The sequence below is a fragment of the Crocuta crocuta genome, unplaced genomic scaffold (genome assembly GCF_008692635.1).
Source record: "Crocuta crocuta isolate KB4526 unplaced genomic scaffold, BGI_CrCroc_1.0 scaffold290, whole genome shotgun sequence".
Lineage (NCBI taxonomy): Eukaryota > Metazoa > Chordata > Mammalia > Carnivora > Hyaenidae > Crocuta > Crocuta crocuta.
In genome coordinates, this window is record NW_027527429.1 from 8,571,829 (window position 1) to 8,596,815 (window position 24,987).

A 24,987-nucleotide genomic window follows, 5' to 3' on the forward strand; every position below is an offset into this window, starting at 1 on the left:
TCAAAAGAAACCGTTTTTTTTTTTAATTATTATTATGTTTATTTGAGAGATTCCTGTGCCTGCAAGACAGGCAGAGGAAGAGAGGGACTGGGGGGCAGGCAGGGGTGGGGAGGAATCCCAAGCAGGCTCCTCACTTGTCAGTGCAGAGGCTGACACGGGGCTCGATCCCATGAACCGTGACATCATGACCTAAGCCTAAATCAAGAGGTGGATGTTTAACCGACTGAACCACCAGATACCGTAACATTCCTGGCTTTTAACCTTCTCTCTCAAATGTTTGGATTATTGCTAACCATATCGTCAACCTGTAAAAATTTTAATGGTTCAAACAGGAAGTTAATGTTAATTAAAACTGGGCTTTCTATAGGTGTTCCTGGGAGTAGGAGGCTGCACAGGGCGAGCCTATTCCAGTGGGTGATTGACGATGCAGGCTTTTTAAATTTTTCCAGACTAAAATGACATTAGTCATGAATCCAACAGCCAATTTTAAAACTTTCTCTAAGCCCCAAGGAAGGCAGGTGAGCCCAAACACCTCCTTCCTATCAGTTTTTCATACTGAACTTCAGTGTCAGAAATTTAACAAAAAAGTTTAAACTACTACTTTATAATAATCATGTCCTCATGTTGAACACAGAACTATTTTCTGAGGAAAACACTGACCTGGCCTCCAAGCCAATCTATATAACTACATCTGAAATCAAGTCCTGGTTAAACTCTTTAATTTTCTGTTTTAATTTTTATTTAAAAAATGTTTTAATGTTTATTTATGGGGGGGAGAGAGAGAGAAAACAAGTGGGGGAGGGGCAGAGACACAAAATCTAAAGTAGGCTCCAGGCTCTGAGCTGTCAGCACAGAGCTGAAAGTGGGGCTCAAACTTGTTAACCATGAGATCATGACCTGAGCCGAAGTCGAAGTCGGAAGCTTAACTGATTGAGCCCCTAAGCTCTCTAATTTTCAAAGGCCGATATTAGAACTGCTGGCCAGCTTAGCCAACCGTTAAGGCAGAGTGGTTACTAGAAAGTTATAACCTTGGACTTCTCTGGTACCCAATTTTAATAAAAAGTTCAATGGTACGAACAATTATAGAGGGCCACGTCCTCTATATGCTCCAGGGCATCAGAAAAGTAACGATTTAATTGAACTGTACTCTGGCCTAATATTATTCCTTATGTTTTTATACTAAGATAACCTTAAACGTGAACTTGGGTTTTACAGACACTGTAGAGAATTGAGAGAAATGTACTACGGACTCAAAGAGCCTGCTAATAAAGGATCCACAGGTCTCCATTCCTGGAAAGATTACACTTCTCCTAAGTGGCGGGTTTGTTTTTTATCTCATGAACAGTCTTGCACTTGATCTTGTTTTCTTCTTTGTTCTGGCCACTAAAACTTAAGAGCCACAGGTCTGATGCCTAACTATCTAGTGTAAAAGACATGCTTTTATTTGTGTACTTACCCTGCCCAAGAATCATTCTACTTGCCTTTCCTTATTTTTCCTTTGCTCTTTATGTAAATCTTTGAGGGTGATGGTGGGGGAGGGGGAAGGGACATAAGGGGAAAGAAAAGAGAAGGAAACATACCCCTAACTTTTTCCATTTCCCTAAACTAGAAGGCAAGGAACATGAAAGAACAGCTAATTTTAGCACGAGGGGGTGGCTTTTAACCTTGCCAACAGGATAAATTGGGTAAACACCGCAAGGTCTAGTGTGTCAGTTTTCTCCTTCAGGTGAAAATAGGTAACCTTGCTAAGGGGACATCCTGGCTGGGAGAGATGACTACATTAAGTCTAACAGGGAAAGTGTATGTATCAAGGCAATCAACATGCATGGGGTACTGTCAAATAAGGTACTTGTAGCATTTTTCTTCAGAGTCCAATAATTCCTATTTGTGATAACAACAGCCCAGGCATTCTTGTAATTTGAGAGGTGGTCGGCACAAGCCCATCTCTCAAACAGCACCTTCTCCAGCGCACAACGCCTATTTAGTCCCTGTCGTTCTCCTTTCTGATAAGTAAGGATGAATAAAAATATTTCCAAGTTGATTCAAAATATTTTTCAAGTCTCTATTATGTGTGAGGCATTGCAGACGTTAAGGTCTAAAAGGCGGCCTTTCTAGAAAAATACTTTTTAACCAGTTATACAAAATGTATTCTATTCCACTAGTGTATAAAATACCATTCATAAATTTAAATGGCTGAGCTGTACTTTAAACTTCTATATTCTATCCCAATCTCTTCTCAGAAATTAGTAAAAGCAATTAAGAATATGATTTGGGGGGAGGGCAGGGGGGAGGAAACAGGCAGAGGGCACAAGGTAAATGTAAACAAACTGCAAATGAAGAGAGAAACCAAAATGCCACCTAGTCAAATACTGGTGTTTTAGACTAAAGCAGATTAACAAAGCCGAACATTCCACCCTTGCGGAGCAAACATTCCAGTCCCTCCTTGTGTATTTCTGGGACTGCTGAGTGAGTATCAGTGCAGTAGCTTTTAGTCTGGGGTGGAATTCCTTTGGGATTCTGTGATCCAGTCCTTTATAGACTCCTCTTGGCCTTGAGGATATCTATGGGCAGAAGAGTTAAAAAGGAGCCGGCTTCTCAGGCTAAAATGTGAGGACAAAATGAGAACAGGAAGGGGTATGTGGCCTCAGGGCAGAAAAATAACCAAGCAGTTCATGTGAACTTATTCTTGGTCACCTAAACAAATCAGACAGGAGGGTAAGAATCCCAACAATCCTCACAGTTGTGAAGGTCACAAGGTCACTCTGAAGATGCCCCCCCCCATCCTTTCTGGCAACTGCCACTGCCCCAACCCCCCCCCACTGCCATTAACACAGCTCCGGGGGAGGTGCTCCAGGTGCTGTAAGAAGCATACTCCCCCTGGCCCTAGCAAAGTAACCTAGAGGGGCAGGTAGACCTCTCCTTAGTCAAAGGCTCAACTGCAGAGCTGAAGCTCCATGAAAAGAATATTTACGGAGTGCAGGTGGCCTGATGGCTGGTCTGCACAGAGAGGATGACGTGAGCAAGCAGAGCAGGGCAGAGCAAGGCAGCAGCAAACGGAGTCATAATAAAGTTGGCGTTCCTGGTTTCGACTGTCGAAGACCCAGGTGCTTTACTGCCTCTTCCCGTACCTCTCCTGAGATAAGTGTCCACTGATTCCCTATCTTGTTGGCAGAAACAAGAGAATTCCAAGGAACACAGGGGTATCACTGCTCCAGTCCTGTGCGCCAAAAAGGCAGCTCCAACAGGGGCAGGGCTCAGCAATTTCTCCTCTTGACCCCATAGAGGGCCGAAACCTGCCTAGTGAAGACTGAGAGCGGCACTTTTATTCCTGCATGGACCCTGCATACCCGCGTTCAGAGCTGAATATCTGAAATGTGTCATGAAGTGACAGTGGAAGAAACATGAAAAAAATTAAAATGTGGAATAGGTATGTCTGTTTATTCTCACAAATTGAGACTAAAGCTCAAGATTATACAAGCAAATGTAAATTGAATGCAACTTTCTTCCTAGCCATCCTAAAACAAACTCTCAAGATGATCTTGTGAAACTCCTGATCTTTCCCTTCGGGTACTATTGCTCTAAAACTTGGAAGAAATACGGCAAAGTAAAAGATGAAAAAATTACATAAATAAGGTGTATGAATAGTGGTAGGTCATCTCCTGAAGCAGTTCTAAGGCACCCAAGAACAACCGTTTAAAAACTAGGACTCCACACCTTCTCTTCTTCTTCAGCAGTTCCTGAGAAGCGGAGGGAGAGTGGAGGGAATCTGGGTGAAAACAAAGTGTTTACATTTAGTGTCTCAGTGTCTGACCTGAGGCAAAGCAGAACATTTTAGAGTTAGAACATCACAGCTCTCATTCAGAGAAGTCAAGACAATCTAGTGAAAAACCCTCTGGGTTCCAAAGGGACCGTGTAGCCACTCTGGCTCCAGAACCTGGAGCTGACAAACAGCCTTGTACTCTAAGCATCAAAAAATGAGAGGAGGGGGGTCAAGAAACAGCAAGCTTTGCCACTGCTCTGTGTTAGATGACATAATTTATCATCCAAACCAGGACAATTGTGGGGAACGAAGGGGGATGCAATGAGTATGTGGGGACAAGAGACATAAACCTGGACTTTTCATGGCAAACAAGACATTTGGTCACTAATACTAAACTGTGGCTACCTTGCCTCCCCTATGACCACCCAACTTTTCTACTTCATTTCCCCGATTATGGCAAAGCCACCCTCCACTTAGAGCAGGGGCTAGCAGAATCACCTGCACGTGAATAATTTATTAGTGGTGATAAAAGTAGGTCTCCTTTGGCAATAGTTGGTATTTCAAATCAGTAAACATCAAAATTCACTGGGTTGATGAAGGAATATGCCCATGTCAAAGAATAACTGTAAATCTTCACTTCCCACCAAATACTCTTTGCTCCAGGCCAGGTGGTCAACAAGTTGTCAGCTCCCTTACAAACTGAAATATTAGTCTGATTCACTCCACCGTGCTGTCACTGCTGAAGGGATCAGAACAGGCTGATCCCACTGATCTAATTTCTGCAAGAGCTCCGTATATCTCGATGTGAGCTCCCCATCTCCATACCCCCGCCCCAACCTCTATTTTCCCTGGCTTATTACCCTTGTATTTGAAAATTACAAGAAACACATTTCATGTATGCCCCTAGAGAACAAGGGCCATCTTCACATCATCTTCATAAGGTAGGATACTAAAGAAAATCAACAGTGAGAGGTGTGTTTGTGCACACTCATGAGTTTTAAAGAAAGATTAGGTGTAAGGTGTCTCCTAAAATCCAAGCATGTGATCTTAGGAATGACTGATAAACCTGAAACCATAAAACTTGTGAGCTCCCTGCTAAGAGGTGACCTCGCTTGGCTACCAGCTCGCTCTACTTTGACCACTAGGATATCCTCAGCACTAATTTCACCTTCTTTAGGTTTATGTGCTACATTAAATAGGGTATTCCAATAAAATCAGAGCAGCATCAACTGGAAGAATCTAATTTTGAACATCTTTAACAACTGAACATCTTTAACAATTCAATGATTCAGAGAAGCACACTCCCATTTTCTTCTTTCATCTAATAGCTAATTTAAAGTAACAGCTTTATTGACAATAATTTACACAGCACACCATTCGCTTACTTACAGTATACTAATTCAATAGTTCCAATGGTTTAGAGTTGTGTAGCCATCACCACAATCAATCAAATAGCTGGGTTTCTTTCTTTTCTTTTCTTTTTTTTTTAAAGACACTGGGGATCACTTGCAGTAAGGATGAAAAACAAATACATTTTATTTTATCTTCTCCTGGCTTACATGAAAGGAACATCTAAAGAATCTGGATATATACTGGACCAAAATATTTCCCAGAAAGGCCAAACGGGCAGAATACCATCATTGCCTTAATCGCCCTCTCAATGCATCCCTACTAACATATGCATTACCACTTTAAAAAAAAAAATCTCAATTAACATCCCCCTCGTTGTTTATTTGTATTTCTTTTATCTAGCTACTACCTGAATTGGCTGTTCATTTATCCAGTGTCTGAGTCTTTGACATGCTTGAAAAACAGCATGCTTCAAGGGTTAAGAGGAGAAGCGCTTAACAGACCCAAGTCGGAACCCCAGTTCTGCCATTTAGAAGAGAGGTATATACCGAAACCCTGGGGCAAAACATTTACCTTACTATAAAATGATATCATGACTTAAAATTTTAACATCAATTAAGCATCCAGGATAGCATTTACTAATAAACAGCAGCTGCCAGTTTGAATGAGCTTTTGCTATACTGAACTAAATATTAACCCTTTATCTTCATCATGCAAACTTGTTTCACATATTTATCTTGGGGTTTTTTTTCTTTTGATCACTTGATAGCAATGGAAATAAGCCTACTTCCTCATCCAAAGGTCTGATAACTATTCATATAAATGTTCTTCTAATTTATGTTTTAAATGCATTCTTTCATCAATTTTCCGAATTGATTTTCCCAAAGAATAACCAATTATCTAAAAATCTTCTGCTAAATAATCCTTCCTCTTTCTCCACTGATGTCTGATCTCACTCACCTAGGAGGTACATATATACCTTTCACTGAGCTCCCTAAGTTAACCTTTTAAAGATGTGACTTTACTCTCTAGCCAACAGTAAGCTAACTTGAACAATCTTCTTGCTTCCTAACATTCATTCAGTCTTCACATTCAAGAGCATGGTAACTCTCTATTCTTCCATCTTCTTTCCACTCAATTAAGTTTATAGTTTTCTTCACAGAGATCCCACCCACCTTAGGCATTTCATTGTCGTACGAGATTTTTCTTCTAATATATATTATATATTCATTACATAAAAAATCACACACATAATACATAATAAAATACATATATGTAATAAAATTATAAATTTACTATATTTATTACATAATATATATTTTATTTATTTATTTATTTGAAAGAGCGAGTAAGAACATAAGCAGGGTAGGGGCAGAGGGAGAGAGAATCCTAAGCAAGCTCCACGCCCAGCGTGGAGCCTGATGCTGGGCTCAATCCCACGACCATGAGATGAGCTGAAATCAAGAGTCGGATGCTTAATTGGCTGAGCCACCCAGGTGCCCCCTAATATTTTTACAACTAGACAGTGCTAGAAAGAAAAAAAAAAGCTACCAATTTTAAATATCTTTATGTGGTATACGGCTACCTTACTGAATTCTGAGTTTTTCAGTTGATTCTGTTGGCTTTCCTAGGTTTAAGACGGTAACATCTGCACATATTGGTATTTTCCACCATTTTTTCCAAACAGTTAATACATTCTACTCAATGTTCTCTAGCACTGGCCAGGATGAGATGAGCATCGGAAGTGGTACTAGGCACGCCTACTTGACTTTCTTATTTCAAGGGGAAGTCTACCATAGTTTTCCCACTGGCAGGCTGTTTGCTGTTGCTTTAAGACAGATAATCTTTTCTCTCCTGCTGGCTTTTAAAGAGCTCATAATCAAGAACTGGTAAATTAGCACTGTTACCTTGTCACATACTGGATGACACAGCACAAGGGTGTAATGCACACTGGTGCCATACCCCAAGGTACCCCAAGGGTTTGAAACCCCAGGCTCTGTGACTTACTACCCATTTACCCTGGGGCAGATGATTTTACCTCTTGGTCTAAATTCCTTCATCTGTAAAATGAGGGTAATAATACTAATAACAACCTCTTCATCAGGGCTGTGGGGAGGATCATTATAACAAGGCTTGGCACACAGTAAATAGCAAGTGTTACCTGTTATTTGTCTTAAATGAAAACAAATGCCTATTCAATTATTTGCTGGTGTTTTACTTAGGATTTTCATGACTACTTCCCTAAGTTAAATTGAAACATAGTATTCTTCCTTTGTAATATCTTATCAGGTTGACCAGGTTTCTAAGAGTTTTTGCTAGTTCTGAAACATGACTTTGTTATCTTTTGGTATTCTTCTAGGATCCAGAATAAATGAGACCATTTATTGAAAAATCTCTTTAAAATTTTAAAGTCTGTCTTGTTCCTCCTATTTCTTATTTCTTTCTCCTTTCAACAACAACGCAAGTCTCTGTAGAAGATAGTTTTGACCTTTCCACACACCTGCGGAGTGTCTGTACACAGTGCCCTATGCTAAGCACCCTCACCTCTCGTCTTCCTTTCAGTGTATTTAAGTGTAAAAGTGGGGCAGCTTTCATCAGATAAACAAGGAAAAACTAACATGCCTGCCCTCATCACCATCCCCCGTAAGGTTATACCTTGTGTGAAGGAGGAATGCACTCTATTGTCCAGCCCTCTTCCCATTGACGGAGCTTCTAATCACACACCACGGAGTGTTCAGGAAATAGGAGCCAGACTAGCTCTTGAGTAAACAAATGGGTTATGACCACTGTAAAGAACAGGGATGAATAATCTTAACAATATAAAGCTAGAAAGTATGTACTTTGCTGTGTGCACATGCCAGGAAGACGTTACCAGTTCTAGTTCCTTTGTGTCTCCTGGGGAAGGCAAGGCACAGGGACGCAGGCCCCTGACTGCGGTAAGGTGCTACGCAGCAATAAGAGCATATTACGCAGCTTATATTGTAATGCAATGAACATAAGTGATCTTGTAAAAACATCAAAATGACTTCAAATCCTAGAAAATATTCCAACTTATACGCTTGTACACTTTTCAGATACTCTCAAATGTGAGTGAAACTATCTTTACAGACATCTGTATCCTGCCTACATTCTTATCCAAGACACTCAGAATTCTATTACAAAAGGAAATAGTTAATAAACTATGTTTTGTAGCTTACAGAAATCAACACTATGCTAAGGACTCACTCCCTTCTGGAATATGTTCAGGAATCAACATCAATTTCAGTCTCTATGATTTGTGGGTTCCACCTTTCCCATTTTCGGGAAAACAGTACATTAGCTCTCAAATCTTCCTGGCACAGCCACCTGTCTTCACAAGTCTTCAAAGGTCATTGACAGCAGGGGCCCCTGGGTGGCTCAGTCGGTTGGTTAAGTATCTGACTCTTGATTTCTGCTCAGGTCATTGAACCCTGTGTTAGGTTCTGCGCCGACAACCTGGGGCCTGCTTGGGATTCTCTCCGGCTCTCAATCTCTCTCTCAATAAATAAAACATAAAAAAAAAAAAAAGATAACGGATGGCAAATCAGTAATGTGAACATTCTCTCAGCATCCTAGGATTTCACACATCCTAACCAGAAGACTTGACCTCGTGTTTCTGTTACAGAAATTTCTTACGTTCCAGGATGATTCTACATTCCAGTACCTTCCGGTGGAAGCAACACAGTGGTCGGTTACAAGCGTACCCTCTGAGACCAGGATTTCAAATCTAGATGTAGGGCTTCAGACCAATTATCTAGCTTCCTTTCTCTCCATTTACTCGCCTGAAAATATGGGGATGAAAACAAGGTTATTATAGGATTAAATGAGGTTAATAGAGAGGTCAACCTGATACCAGCAGGTAACATACATGTGCTATGTTTGCAATTATTTACTCTTTTTACTTTGTTTTTTGCTTCCACAAGTAGATAATCTTTATGCTGCTTAACCCTGAACTGTTATACCTCAACGACGCCGATCAGAACCTCTCGTTCCAGCAAGGGACAGGCCGTGCAGGTGCCTCTAGGTTACGTAAGTGTAGGAAGACAACAGTGAACAGTCTGCAGAGTAGATCTGGCACCTACCATTGTTAATCCCTATAAATGTCCCTTTCCTGAGGTCAGAACACAGAATTAAACTCCCAATACCAATATAAAATATTGAGGATGGGGGAATTTTAGAACTGCAGAAACACGCATAAAACAAGAAACAGCAACTTTTGCCTTGCCTTGTTCGTCTTTCAGCAAACTAAAACTATGGGAATGCTAAGTTAATCATTCATGTGGGTATGTACATATTTTTGTATTTAATGACATTATAAAGAGAAATTTTTCTAAATTTTAGATAGTTAAAAAGAATGGTTTTAAAAATATAATAATATAGCATAAAGCTCAGCAATTCTGAGTCCACTTGCAACTATGAGGCAAAACAACTTTAAGTGGGTCCTTTTGGCTATTTTAAACTATTCCAGAAGGCTGATATCACAATGAAGGATACATCTAGCTATAGATCAAAAGAGTCGAGGCTCACATGAAGTCCACTTTAACACGTTCAAAGGCTTAAAATACTTGTGACAATGTGTATGGTACAGAAGAGAGTCTCACAGCTTCAGTTATCATAAAAGCTAAAATGGACTGGACACTTAGAGCACATCGGACACATGACGCAGAGTATTTCTCACTGAATCTTCACAACTACTTAATGCACAGGATCCATTCTTGCTACTTTACAGATGAGAAAGTGGAAGCAGAATGGGGATTAAACATCCCGCCCAAGGAAACACAACCAGAATCTAAATCCAGGAATTCCAAGGCTACAGCTCCTCTTCTTATCTCTATGCCAAGCTTTAGTTTTTTAAGTCTCTCCATTGCCTTCTCACAATAGCAGCTGAGGCATTTATAAACTCATGTAATTTCACAGTGTTTCTCAAATTACATGGTGCCTTATTTTAGTAGCTCATAGCTTACATTAAAAAATAAAGTAGAATGAAAAGTATTCGAGCACATCATACACAGGAAGGCCTAAGTATTGTTTCATGAAACTTCCTTCTCAGTTTTGACAGTGTGTTCATGTATGGTGGTGGGTCACTGATTGAAAATGTAATTTCTCACATGGGTTGAAGTAAAAAAAACAGAAAACAAAAAACTTCTCTAAAGTGTTCATTCTTTTACCTAATAAAACTGAAAATTAAGTTATTCCAACCTTAGTTGGATTCCAAACCTGATATAAGTAATCATCCCAATCAAAAAGTAAATGCTTTGAATTCCGCACTATGTATGGATATGTAAAAAGTATGTAAATAAGGTTTCTCAAACTGTCTTTCAGTAGAACCCTCCTTCAAGACTTTGAGGGAAGTATTTCCTGGGGGGTGGGAGGGTGTTCTTGTAAACAAATAAACTTGGCAAATTGGGAAGTACTGCACATTATATTTCCTTCCTGGACAGCCACAATGGACATTATTAAAAACTCTGACAAGCACTGCAGAAAAACAGTAACACAATTACTACCCGCAATTAAAATCTGATTAACTGTTTTTAACCCAGTATTTTCCCAAACTTAAATTTCATTCTGAAACTTCTCCCAACTACTACTCTCTCATAAGACTAGTGTTCTACAAAACAGAATTTGCGAAATGCTGTTTTAAGTGAGCTTCTCTGGGAAAGAGAGATCCTAAGAAAGTTCAGTTGTTATAGTACGTAAACCTTTAATAAGCATAAATACAGCAGAGGTAAATAAAATACACAGAAAACTGTATTTTGTTTAACCTTTGATCTCAGCTGAACAGTTCTGTCAGAATATCACACAGCTGTATCATTTAATAAACATTTACTGAATAATGTATTACATATGAAAACACAAGTGGGGGAAGAGGGAAAAGATATGAAAAAAGATTTTTAAAATCTGCAATTCAAATAAATTATAATCTACTGTACAAAACTTACATACATAGGAAAAACTTAAAACTCACACACGAACAAACACTGAACAGAGAATAAAACCATACTGTAAAAAGACAGCCAACATCTGTGAAGGTCATGTTAGTAACCTGAGTTTCTGTCTCACAACTTAGAGAATCCAGGAGTAAATGAACCAGCTGATACAACGAGGGAAGAGTTGTTTACCTAGACTAGGACCCCTCTGAGACTGGCATATAGAACAGGACCAGCATAATGGGCTATAAAAACTTCTTGTGGAACAAATTAATGCATAATAGAAGTTTAGGAGTTATGAATGCTCAGGGGTGGCAAATATCTCTGCCGTCTCCTACCAATGATAGAACCCTGGACTGGAAATAATCCTATGGTCTAAACCAGCATGCCACCTTTAGTAGAGTATCAATTATAGCCAAAGAATACTCTCTTAAGCATGTTCTTCACATCTTCAAATTTGATTCTACATTTTGGTCCTTTCTTTTCCACTCCAATTGTCTCTGGTTAGTATTTTTCTTTTTCCCAAAACAAAGAGCTCCTAGAACTCCACAGCATAAATACTTAAAAGTTGACTATGAAATCTGATGTGAAGCACTTGAGAATTTGTTAATCATTAGTTTGACTTACTAGGCTTGTACTTTACAACCAGATAACATTTAGTTCTTAGCCATTTATTTGTAAGTACAAAAGCAGAAAATTTAAAAACACATATTGTGATATTACCTGAAGCAGAGAACTACTGTACTGTGAAATAACACTAGGCACCTGACCAACTAGAAAAGAAAAATGTTAAAGTGTGGTTACACGCCATAAAACCCTCATAAAGAAAGAGACTTCAAGATCAAAGGCAAAAGGAGAGGNGGTGTCTCAGTCGGTTGAGCATCTAACTCTTGATTTCGTGGGATCAAGCCCCATGCTCAGTATGGAGCCTGCTTAACATTCTCTCCCCCCATCCCCCACCCACTAACATGAAGAGGGAAAAAAAAAAGAGCAAAAGAGACAAGGGGTTTTCAGTCTGGTTGTCTTAGTGTAACAATGGTATGACTGAAGCCCAGAGAGGTGGAATGACTTGCCCAGAGTGAACTGATTAGACACTGAGTCAGGACGCAGCCCAGGCCTTCCAATACCCAGGCTTTTGTGTTGCCCGCTGTAACAAAGGCCTCCCATCTTCTCTACAAGACTACCATGAAAAATAAACACGACCTACTGGCCTAACTAAAACTATAAACCACTAATCAAATCACAACTCTATACAACCAGAGCACGCAGAACAAACCATCTCATTTTGTAACAGGTGGCTACTGTCTGGAAACCTATTAAAAGCCTCATTAGGCTATACTTACAAACTTAATTCTAAAGTACTAAATCAAAAATGGTCAGCAAAAAAAACTAAGACTCTGTAGAAGAAAATAAAACTGAGAGTCATACGTATTCCAAGGAGCACACATTTGAAGTGAGGCAAATCTGGGTTCAAATGCTAGCTCAACTGTGCAGTGCCTGTGTGACCTTGGACAAGGCCCTCACCTTTGATTTCCCATCTCTAATGAAGCTAGGGGACACCACCACCTACCTCAGAGGTTTGTGCAACACTCGGCGGTACTAAAATGGTAATTTCCTCCCTCCCCCATATATGTTGTCCATCCCCCTTGATCTTAATCTATTCCAACTTTTAACTTCATACAACCACCCCCTAAAGATTTGCCAGCTGCATCACAATTTTAAACATGGACACCTTTAAAAAAGGATTATGTGTCAAAGAGCATTTAAAATGTGGATACAATCTTTGTAAATGTTAGTGAAAAGGCTCAAAGAAGACATTGCTGCATAAAGTATAAAACTTAGATTCTCTCAACCAAACTGGAAAAAGAATGAACAGAGCCAGGCTCCAGGATCAGTTCTGTGGCTAGTAAGTCACAGGACCCTGAGCAAGTGACTTCACTTTGCAGAAAGCCCCACGGGTTACTGCTCAAAGTCAGCCACACACGACTCCAGTTACAGTGGGCCTGTGTTCCCGTCTGCAGAAAGAACTATTCTGACCGCAGGGTCTCTAAAATGCTCACGTTTCTTCCCCCTGCAACAAGTTTGGCATCAGCAGCATCACAAAACTTATTATGTCTGCGCTTTTTATGTGCCAAGCCCTGTTCTGAGCACTTGAGATGTAGTACCTAATTTAATCCCCTTATGGATTTCTCACATATGAGCTATATTAGATCTGCCCAAGAAATCTAAGCTACAGAGAAGTGAAGAAATTTGCCTAAAGTTACAGAGCTCACAGTACGGGCGAGGGTTCAACAATGCAGGGAGTCTGTTAGTGCTGTTAACCACTAGTAATACTGCCTCTCAGAATTCCATAAATCCCAGAGTGGGCCTTAACTATAGGCATGTAAAAAGAAATGTGCTCATGCTATTTCTTCCTGGTGCCCAGATACAGCTGATACATCACAATCCACTGTTGAGGGAGAGAACCATGAGTAACATGTTAACAGTAGTACAAGACCAAGCTATTAGACACAGTTATAAAGTAGCAACTCAATTAAGATCAAGCTACAAAATGTGTATTTTGTTTCTTAAACATTTTATCAAAATAATCAAAGTAATGTGATGTTTTAACATGATCATACTTCCTTAGTCATCAACCATTGGTCTTCTGAATAATGTTCCCAAGGAACAATTATCATAAAAAAATGAGACTGCCACTAAACATTGGTTAACTAGATTTTCCCAGTCTTTGCAACTATGCATATAAAAATGCATATATACATACAAACAAGCAAACCCAAACCTACCACACTGTACTCTGGGTATCAAAATGTGAAGTTAGGCACAGTGTCTTAAGGGTTATGCAAATAGTTATGTGCTGGACACTGCCAATATAAATGGCCAGAGCGGTCTTCACCTCCCTCCTCTGGGGCCACTTCACACCTGACTGAACTCTTGCAATTCTCTGAATGCCATTCTTCCTTCCTCTGCCAGCCTAACATCACAGATGCTAATAAAGCACAACTCCTTCATCCCCTCACTCCTTCTGTCTCAAGAGAAAAGTTAAAAGCACAGTGGAGCCAGAAAGCTCAGGAAGGTAGAGAAGGACACACACACATATGCACACACACAAATTCCAAAACAAAATGCTAATGGCAACCACCTGTTAACCTTCATTTTATCACTACCAGTCTAGCATCTGTCACCCATTCTATAAGAACTCTCCTCCAATCTTTGGAAGGCCTGAGAAACAGAAGCAGAACAAACATTTCACATTTACTGCCGGACTGGTCTACTCTACTAATGCTGGCGGTGGAAATGTTTGTCTCACTTTGCTCTGCCGCCATACTCTGGGCTGATAAAGGCAGTGACGAGGGTCCAGTGGGATAGCATTAGGAGGGTGAGACACACAAAGGAAGAGCCCTCATACAGCTCAGTTCCTTCTTTCATTAAGAATGGCCCAACCCCAGTCTTCTCTCCAGTAAAAGCCAAACTAGAGACTGATGACTAAATCTTTATGCAATTTTTAGGCTACTTGGCTTGATGTGCATTCACACAAATACAAGACCTTGACACCTCAGTAATAATAAAACATGTCACAAGCAATCTAACCTGGAGGTTCAGAGATTTGATCTTCTTTCCCACAATTTTATAACACAACAAAGTTTTACCAACATTTTGCTATGATCCATACTAATCCACCAAACACATTCCTATTTCTGTAACACCAGACAGACAACATCCATAAAATTCCAAATCAAAAGGAGCCATGGAAAAAAAGAAAATGGATTTTAAAACAGAAACACCACCAGCAAGGTAACCAGAAGACATTAACTTAAGTGAAATTATGCCCTATATTGGATTTTATATTTTGAGTGCTGGGGGTGGATTTGTATTTGTATTTTTACGGCAGATGGCAAAACTGTGAATGATCAGAAATCAATCCCTCCCGGAAAAAACATCCTTTGGAAAGCATGGCAGTAATTATAGAAATCTGCAGCCTACAAAAGTTGATCAAAATAAACTTTAGGGGCGCCTGGGTTTGAGCGTCTGACTTCGGCTCAGGTCATGATCTCACAGTTCATGGGTTTGAGCCCCGGGTCGGGCTCTGTGCTGACAGCTAGCTCAGAGCCTGGAGGCTGCTTCAGATTCTGTGTCTCCCTCTCTCTGACCCTCCGCTACTCATGCTGGCTCTGTCTCTTTCTCAGAAATAAATAAAACATTTAAAAATTTAAAAAAAAGAAAAAATTTTAGTAAATGTTCAAAAGTAATAAAGGATGCTTCATGGCATATACATTTGCAATATTAAAAAATAAATATTCAAATAAAACCAAGTTATAAAACCAAACCCCATACTTACACTAGACTTTCTTAACTATTAACTATTTTTATATTAACTTTATGAGAGTTTATAAACCCTAACTCAAAATCTCACTTTAGATGAAACAGAAGCAGAGACCTCATTAATACATTTTAGAACGTAAAGCAAAAGGGAAAAAAACTGTTTTAAATGAGAACCTGCAGTATGAAATGCAAATGAGTTAATAGGAACAGTCTTGAAATTTTATAAAAAAAGTCCCTTTTGTTATAGCAGCAAATTTTTTCACCAAATTCTGCATTTTACTAAAGAATACCAACAGAAAAACTAATACATACAGCCTAAATCTCTGTGATTTCATGATCAAAAAGTAGTTAACCTATAGGACCAGACCTAGCATAAAGACTATTTTTAGGGGCGGGGGTTTGGAATGGGGAAGTGTATCACTGTGTATGGGAGATACTATTCCAACTAAGAAAATAATCTTTTTACAGTGCCTTTTAAAAAATTCATCCACTTATATAGCACAGATGTGTGATCTCTTCCATATCTGATGACAACACGCACCCCAAATAATAAAATTTTTCTTTATTCAACAAGCAATAGGATCCAAATCCTACAAAGAAGTTAATAAATATACTTCAAACAAATGCCTTTAGAGAAAGTTCTACCCACAGCAGCAGTTATTGAGCATGACTACTGCATTTGATCTGAGATAAATAATGCAACTTACCAGGAAAAAATAATACATTTAAGACTTCCTTTACTTGGGTAAAAATGTTTTTACATAAAGATATTTAATGACAAAGGAAAAACAAGCACAAAAAGCCTGGAAACAAAACATGCAAAAATGTTAACAGTAACCAAATCGAAGTGGTAAGATTATAGAAGATAATTTTTAAAAAATGTTCCAGTACTTCCTGCACTTTACAAGTTTTTTTAACTAAAAATGTTGACATTCATTTGTCATATAAGCAAACAAGTAAGTGTTTACAAAACCAACACGGGTTCTAAGCTGCTTTCACAGATCATATTCCAGACTTCAAATATAGCTAACTATTTGCTAGTAATTTGGGGAAAAAATGTACAAAATCACACAAGAGTTTCACTTCTCACTCTCCTACATTTTCATAACTAAAAACTAATAAAGGAATGTTTACTTTTTTTCTAAATAGGTTCTATGTTCAACCTGCCATCCTAGAATATTAGTAAAAACCTGATTTTTTAAAAAAATCATCAAGTTAGATTGCTTTACACAAATGCTTTTTCAAAAACGTTACGATCAGCTCAGTATTCCAGAGTGCAGTCACCTAATACACAATGGAACAAGTTTTGATGCATTTTAGTGAACTGCATCAACAGAAATGTCTGTTTGCGGACGAGCTTATTTTATACACATCTTTCCAACACCTCTTAAGAGCATGGTATCTACTGAAGCTGTTTTCAAAAGGTACTTTGCTTAGCCTGAACATGAATTTATTTGTAGCTGTCAAAACCGATCTCAAACTGGATTATAGTCAAGGCACAGAACGTCAACTCTTTATCGGGCCTCCTCTTTCTTTCACAAGAGCGCCTTTAATATCTCCTAGCTTACATTTCCGGGCTCATGAGTCACTGAGAAATGAGCTCTAGGTTTACCTTAGAATGCCGCTCAAAAAAACAGCTCCTGTACAGTATTCAAGGATCTGGCCCCCAAACACCTCTTTAGCCTAACCCTCAACTCCCCAACATGGCCATAGGTAACTTAATTACCCAATACTTCTAGACTACGCCTTTTTATCTTTGTCCTCTAGTCTGCTGCCCCTCCACACACCGTCTCTTGCCCAGCCGTCCTCCTCTCCCAAACCCCGTAAGCCTTCAGGACTCCGCTTGGCACCACCTCGCCCAGGAAGCCTTCCAGATTTCTGCTAGGCGGAAGTGATCGATCGGTTCGGTCATCCCTGGGTGCCTTTCTAGCACTTTGTAGTTCTTTCACAGGACTTATCACCTCCTTCCTGGTACCGAGGTTATTTGTGTACTGGCCTTATCTCCCACACCAGAAAGTGAGCTCCTCGGGGGAGGGGACCGTGGGCCCCCGTTCACCTTTGAATCTCTCCCGGCGGGGACCTACTAGGGCACCTGCACGCAGTGCAGCGGGCAGCCTGGTTCAACCGAACTCGGGAACGCTCCGGCCGCACAATTCCTAACCAGAAGTCAGTTAGGCATTTTCCCGAAACGAAGATCACAAAGATGCTGCCTGCCGCCCCGTAACAGGAAGTTTACCGGGGGCCGGGAGCGAGGGCGCAGGAGCCCGTGCGCGGTGGGAGTGACAGCTGGCCCGGCCCGCACCTCCCAGCCCTCCCNGGCCCGAACCCGGCTTTGACGTACGCACTGCGCAGCCGCCGAGGGCGCGACGTCGGGCGGTGCCGCAACGCCCCCTTCAGCCTCGGGCGCCCCCGAGCGGCCGGGCGGACCTGGGACACCTAGGCCGAAGCAGGAGGGGACGCAGAGAAAAGCAGCAGCGGGGGACCGGGGTTATTTCACCTGCCACTTAAATGTTGGTGCTCAGCCCTTCTGGTGGGTCTCAGCACTCTTCCTGGAGGAATCCTACAGCCGCTTTCTACGACCACTTCCTCAACTCTTAACAAAGGCTGCTTTTTGCTAAAAGCTTTATTTTTGTCATCCGCTATTCTAGCTGGTGGGCAGTGAACGAAACAATCCCTGCTCCTGAGACAACCAATAAACAAATAAACCAGCATATATATGTCATTGGGTGTTTCCCGTGCTATGGAGAAAAACAACACAAGCTAAGGAGGGGAGAGAACGGAAGGTATTGTTATAGCGCTCCTACAAGGAGCAGCTACTTGAAGAAAGAGCATGCTGTGAGCTTCCTGTTAGGGAAAGGCAGAGGGAACAGCCAGGATGAGGGCCGTGAGGTGGGACCTTCAGGGAGCCCAGCAAGGCAAGCGCACTGAGAGAGGGGACAGGGGACAGAGAAGGAGAGAGTGGGGGCCAAATAGAACAAAGTGAGGACTTTGGTTTTTACTCTACACGAGAAAGCCCGACCAGCCTAAAGGGCCTGAGGGTTTCAGCCAAGAGACTGAATTGGGGTGATAGTTGGAAGGGAACATAGGGTCAAAGCAGATTTTTTTAAAGTTTTATTTCATTTTGTGTGCTTCAAGAGACTGATCAGAAGGCTTTTGAAATAATCTAGTCAGGAGAAGACAGGGGACACCTGGATGGCTGCATTGGTTAAGCATCTGACTCTTGACTTTGGCTCAGGTCATGATCTCACAGTTGGTGAGATGGAGCCCTGCATCTGGTCTCTGTGCTAACAACACAGAGCCTGCCTGGGGTTCTTTCTCTCTCACTCTTTTAATATTTATTTATTTATTTTGAGAGAGCGAGACAGAGAGACAGACAGAGAAGACAGGCTCAGTCCAGGGCGACTGGAAGAATAAAGAAGTGGTCAGGTTCTAGACACATTTAGAACATAGAGCTGACAGATTTTTGCTGATTCCTAACGTTTTTGTTGTATTTTTGTTTGTTTGTTTTCTCAAGCAACTGGAAGATGCAGTTGGTGAAATGAAGACTTAAATAGAAGCAGACAGGAAAGGAGGAACTTGGGAATACATTTGGGGGCATGTTAACTTTGAGCTGCCTGTCAGACACCCAAGTCAGAAACTGGATATAGAAGACTGGGGCTTGGGGGAGAGGTCCAGGCTGGAAATGGAATTTTGGGAGTCCTCAGAAGAGGTAAAATCTCAGGACTCAATGAGAACGTTTAGGAAGTGAGTGTTAATGAAGCGTAAGATGAGCCCGAGGCCCCCGACATTGAGAGGTCAGTCAGGGAGATAACAAGGAACCAGCAAAGGACTCTGAAGAAAGGAGCAAAGGTACAGGGGGAGACTGAGGAAAGCATCATGTGCTAGAAGTCCAAGGATAGAGGCTGGATTAATGCCGCCATATGCAGCTAATAGTTCAAGTAATGTTAGTGTTGGTGACTAGACGTTGGTATCAGCACCATAGAGGTAACTAGTGGCTTCGGTTAGTGCTGTTGAGGCAACAGTGGGTGGCAAAGCCTGACTGCAGTGGTCTCTAGGAAGAATGAGACCTAGGAAGATCTCTAGAAAGAATGGGACTCTGGAAAGAGATCATGAGTACAGACAACTTTTTCATGAAGTTTTGCTCTGAGGATGAGCAGAGAATTGGGGTGATAGTTGGAAGGGAATATAGGTTCAAAGCAGATTTTGGGGGGGGTTGATTCCATTTTGCATACTTCATTTATCCTGTTTGTGTGCTGATGGGAATGATTTAGTAGTGAGGGAAAATTTGATAATGCAAGGATGTGGGGCAGGGGGCATTTTCTGGAGAGCTTTCCTGAGTGAGCAACAAGAGAAGATCTGGTCTTGGGTACCAGCAAGACAGGTATTCACTGGCAGTAACAGAGGGCAGGCAGAGTGTGGGCCCAGAGGCAGGGAGCCGGTTGGACAAAGTGCCAGAACTTGTGGACTTGTCCTTCTGAGAGCTTCTGTTTTCTCAGGGAAACAGGAAGCAAGGTCATCAGCTTGAAGTGTGGAGAGGGAGGAGGTGTTGGAAACTCAAAGGAAGAGGAGAAGGTGTAAAGAAGGATCAGTCAGCAGGGTTATTCTGTGCTTTTCACTGGCCACATTTTGTGAGGAAGGTGCAGGCACAGGAAGGTGGGGAGTAGGATTCAACCAGGGTCATTTTGGTTAGATAACTCCATGGAGAGAGAAAGGGAAAGGAAGGAGAGGATGTATGCAAAGAAGTAATAGTGACAATGGCCAGCTGTTGAATCCAAGCCAGATAAGAGGGGAGTAAGAAAATTGGAGGGGCGCCTGGGTGGCTTAGTCGGTTAAGCGTCCGACTTTCGCTTAGGTCATGATCTCGCGGTTCGTGGGTTCGAGCCCCGCGTCGGGCTCTGTGCTGACTGCCAGCTCAGAGCCTGGAGCCAATTTCAGAGTCTATAATCTCCCTCTCTCTCTGACCCTACCCTGCTCACGCTGTCTCTCTCTCTCTCTCTCTTCCTAGAAATAAATTAAAAAAAAAAATTAAAAAAAAAAAAAGAAAATTGGAGTGGGGGGTGGTGGAGGCAGTGGTTGGGGAGAGACCCTGTAAGAGTGGTAGAATCTATGGAATGATGGGTGAAAAGGTTGTCGGAATCAGCACAGTAAGGGGAATGAGCTGGAAAGGAGATACTGGTTGAAAAGCCAGATTACTTGCAGTGAGATCATGTGAGGAGCAATTTTGAGTAAATGCAAGGCCTGGCACACTTTTCAAACTGTAATGTCCACTTGCATTCCCAGGAGACCTCGTCAAAATGCAGATACTGATTCCGTTGGTCTAGGGTGGGGTCCATGCTCCTACATTTCAAACAAGTTGGGAGTAGAATGGGGGAAGATGCTGATTATTCTTACTTTTGTTAGTAGTCTTGATACCAAAACCTCCATTAATATCACACACACACACACACACACACACACACAGAGAAAACTACACTAATCTTGCTAGTCAATATATGTGAAAAATCTAAACAAAGAGGTATGAAATATAAGCACAATAGCAGCATGTTAAAAGTAATGTCCACCCCAACCAAGGACAATTGACGTCAAGCATACTACAAGCTATTAGAAAGGCCACAGCTGTCCAGGGGCTGTCTCTGCTCAGAGAGAAATAAGCTGACAAGCCGTCCAGAGCAAACTCTAGAACTGTAAGCGGCTGGTTCCTGGAGTTCTCTGGTAACAGTGGGAGGAAGGTGTCTGGCAGTCTCAAGTTTTATCTAACTTTGAAATTTTGTTCAATAAGGACTTTACCCCTACTCCATTTTTGTTTGTTTTTTTTTGTATGTGTTTTTAATTATAGTCCCAAAGGGAGGCCTTTAGTGTGCTCACATTTAGCAAAAACAACTCAGGACCCAATTTCCCACAGAATAAAAGAATGCACGGGGGTGGATAATCCCATATGAAGGGGTTTGATTCCTTTGCTTCAAGGGTCAGGGCAGGATTCCAGATTAATCTCTTAACTGGAATAAACCCATTGCAGAGGCAAGATGGCAGATATTTCTGGAGCAAGGGTTTGTAACAAATTCTGAAGCCCAAGTGGAAGGAGTCATGTCATTTGACTGCTTGAATTTAGCTGGGAGACACCCTCTCAATCCTTCCAGAGAGCTTCTGGAAAGCCCTTTCTACAAATACATTTCTTTGTAGGCACAACCTCTTTCTAGGAAATTCTCCTACCTCTTCATCTTGAAACACCCTTCACACACAGCCCCTACCCTCACCCCCACCTCCACCTTCCTGTGCAATGTCTACAGATCTCAGGATCATAAGGCAGGGTCATCCTTTTCAAGGAAAATCAGTCAGTGATGGTCCTGTGTAAATGTCTTGTCGCTTTCATCTCCCTTCCTCTCCTCTGTCGAAGCTGGGCCATCAGATGAAGGCACCTCCCTAGCCTTCATCATATCATCTGTAAAAGGACTTTGGAGCCTGACTCACAGCTTCCTCCCCACCCCACCCCGTGCCTGACTTCTCCTGGGCAACGTAAGCGCCACTCATCTAATAAGTCGGATCATAGTCTCCTTGTATGGTCTGCTCCAGTGACCTTCACTTCCCTTCCACTTCAACAACAATTTGATTGGTCCTACCTTGGTCTCTACCTTGGCCAGACTCTCCCTTTGAAACTTGAACTCTGTGACTTCCCTGGGTAACTACTCCTCCCATTTATGTACCCTCTCCGTACCCTCAGACCCAACAAACCTGCTCTAAATCTCAATGAAACCTTAGATATTCAACAAAGACTTTTTGGAAACATATAATTACCGAACATAAGCAGTGAGAATAAGACCCTGAACTATCCGTGGTCCCTGCTCTCAATAAGCTTGTAGTCCAGGAGAGACACATCAGCAAACAGGCAATTACAGTAGGCTGAGACATGAAGCATAAATAAGATCTAGGCAGTTGAAGATGGGGGTAAGTGTTCAAGGAAAATCATGCAAATACCATGAAAGCAAGAAAGCACTGTGAATTTGGGGAAGTGCATATGAATAGCTCAGTATATAGACCTTAGAGTTTTATTTTATTTTTATTTTTTATAATTAATTTATTTTTAAATTTATATCCAAGTTAGTTAGCATATAGTGTAACAATGACTTCTGGAGTAGATTCCTTAATGCCCCTCACCCATTTAGCACATTCCCCCTCCCACACCCCCTCCAGCAACCCTCTGTTTGTTCTCTATATTTAAGAGTCTCTTATGTTTTGTTCCCTTCCCTGTTTTTATATTATTTTTGCTTCCCTTCCCTTATGTTCATCTGTTTTGTAGCTTAAAGTCCTCATATGAGTGAAGTCATATGATATTTGTCTTTCTCTGCCTGACTAGTTTCGCTTAGCAAGAGGTTAGAGTTTTAAATTTTTTTCTGTTTTATTTATTTCTGAGAGAGAGAGAGAGAGAGAGAGACAGCATGAACAGGGGAGGGTCAGAGAGAGAGGGAGACACAGAATGAGAAGCAGGCTCCGGGCTCTGAGCTAGCTGTCAGCACAGAGCCTGACGCGGGGCTTGAACCCACAAACCGTGAGATCATAACCTGAGCCGAAGTCGGATGCTTAACCGAATGAGCCACCCAGGCGCCCCAGCAAGAGCTTAGAGTTTTAGAAGAGAATTTTTTTACTGCTATTTTTTCCTCAGCTTTATTAAGATCTTATTGACATATAATGTATGTAAGTTTAAGGTGTACAACATGATTAGATATGTGTGCATATTGCAAAATGATCATCACAGTATTATTTCTCAGGAATGCATGATCCTACCTTATTCAGGTGTTCAAATCTCCTGATGATGTTTACTATTTTGCCTTTCCCAAGTTGAATCTAAGCGATACCTTTTGCACCTAAAACTGTCTTTGAGAGTTCCCAAAGGAAAAACCACAAATGATTTGTTCTTCCATTTGTTCTTAAGAAGAGAAAATGCTAGGAAATAGTTGGGTTTACTTGATTGTTGTTCTTGACGAGTTGCATCAAGAGGAAGAGATGCTTAGCCTGTCCTGGATTAAATCGGTGATATGTAATTATGTTCAGATTTCTAGAACTGTATGTTGGGTGGGAAATTCTCGGGACTTTACCAATGCCCGTGCTGGCCCTGACATTTTTTGGTGCTGCTGTAGCTAATAGTAGACCACCAAAATAGATGCTGTCAGTTAGAATTTCAGCTATTTCTCCAAATGGTGTCTTGCTTACAACTTCCTTATTTTCAACCTAGCATCTCCTTGGGTGGTGGTTTCCAACCAGAACTCACATCACCTAACTGTGGAGTTATATTCATATGTAAAAGTTTAGAACATATTCCAGATATCCAGAGTATCTCTACTTGATATTCTTTATATATTCTTAGTGTATTCTATCTATATGTTCGGTAAATCCATGGACTATTATGTCAGGATTTTTCAATGTTATATCTGAAAATTTATTTTCTCTGTGAAGATTACAGTCTTCCATTTTTACAAATTAAATATAATATCTGCTCCTCTTTGAAAATAGAGTAAGTCATTATGTTAATAGATACATTTTGTCTACAGGCTGTCTGGATTGAGTTTATTATTTGGGTTTGTATGCCACAAAAACAACCAAATGTCCTTGTCTGTTGCACTGTTCTTGTTATAAACTTTCAAGAGATCGTACACTTTTGAAAATTGTCAGTAATAGGTTGACCACAGGTTATTTTGTCATCCGCAGATAGTTTGGCTGTTTTTCTCTGATGCCTCCCTGAAAGCACTTACAATGAGCTGCAGGCTAGAGTGAATGTCCTTGAGGCATGCTAGGTGGCCTTGCCCTGGTCTTTCCTTCAGAATCTGAAGAAGCTCTGTGAGCTAATGGCCCAAAGCTTGGCAGCAACCTCAAGGGATCCAGCACCACAGCAGACCATGCACGGGGCTGGCATTCTCCCTGGACAAACTGCCACTGAGCCACTAGGGAAGTATAACAAAATGCATGGGTCACACGTGCTTTTGAAGACTATGGACAACATCACCAAGAGCACAGACATCTTAGCTTTGAGAAACTCAAGAAGTGATATTGCTAGATTTTCTTCTGTTGGACCCTGGAGTCCACTGGCCTGGTTAATTCTCAAGGTGTAACTGCTGGCTCCTGACTCTAATACAACTACTATAGTATTATTTCTCTATTTGGGGCATCCCTCTTTTAAGATGTCTGATCTCTAGGACTCTAAAACCACTGACCTTTGCCCCACCTCTGAAGAGATGGCTCACCAATTTTATAGGAACAACACCGGCAAGAATTTCGGAGGAACTATTTCTTAGGCCTTGCTTCATCCCGCTCGGGAGGTTTATGACTACCTCTGAGTTATTCAGTGACAAATGACTTTCATCTTGAACAAAAGGTGGTTCTGACACTGTTGAACTTTATCTGAGCCCGTGTACCCTCAGCCGTGATGGTTAAGAGATCTTGCCCTCTTTCGTGTTCTGGAAATGGCAAACCAGCTGACCACAAAGGGCCACAGTGTCCTCAGAATTTCCGAGAGGGGTCTCATCCCCATCCTTCCTGGTGATTCCCATAAAATTCCAAGATGACCCCCTTGTTGACCTATCTCGATAAAATTCCAGGCCCCTCTCCTTTTCTTCGAGA

At 41.2% G+C, this 24,987-nt stretch overlaps 1 protein-coding gene across 2 annotated transcripts in view; it reads right to left on the reverse strand.

Moving 5' to 3' along the window:
* Window positions 1-17,138, reverse strand: part of CAB39 (calcium binding protein 39) — an 84,502-nt gene extending 67,364 nt beyond the window's left edge. Inside the window, exon 1 of one of the 2 annotated variants that reach the window (XM_077758150.1) lies at window positions 16,991-17,138. The gene's annotated coding sequence lies outside the window, so the exon portion shown is untranslated. Of the gene's footprint in view, window positions 1-8,792; window positions 8,900-16,990 lie in introns of those variants that run through there. The other variant, XM_077758161.1, reaches the window with a different exon arrangement.
* Window positions 17,139-24,987: the final 7,849 nt, after the last annotated feature.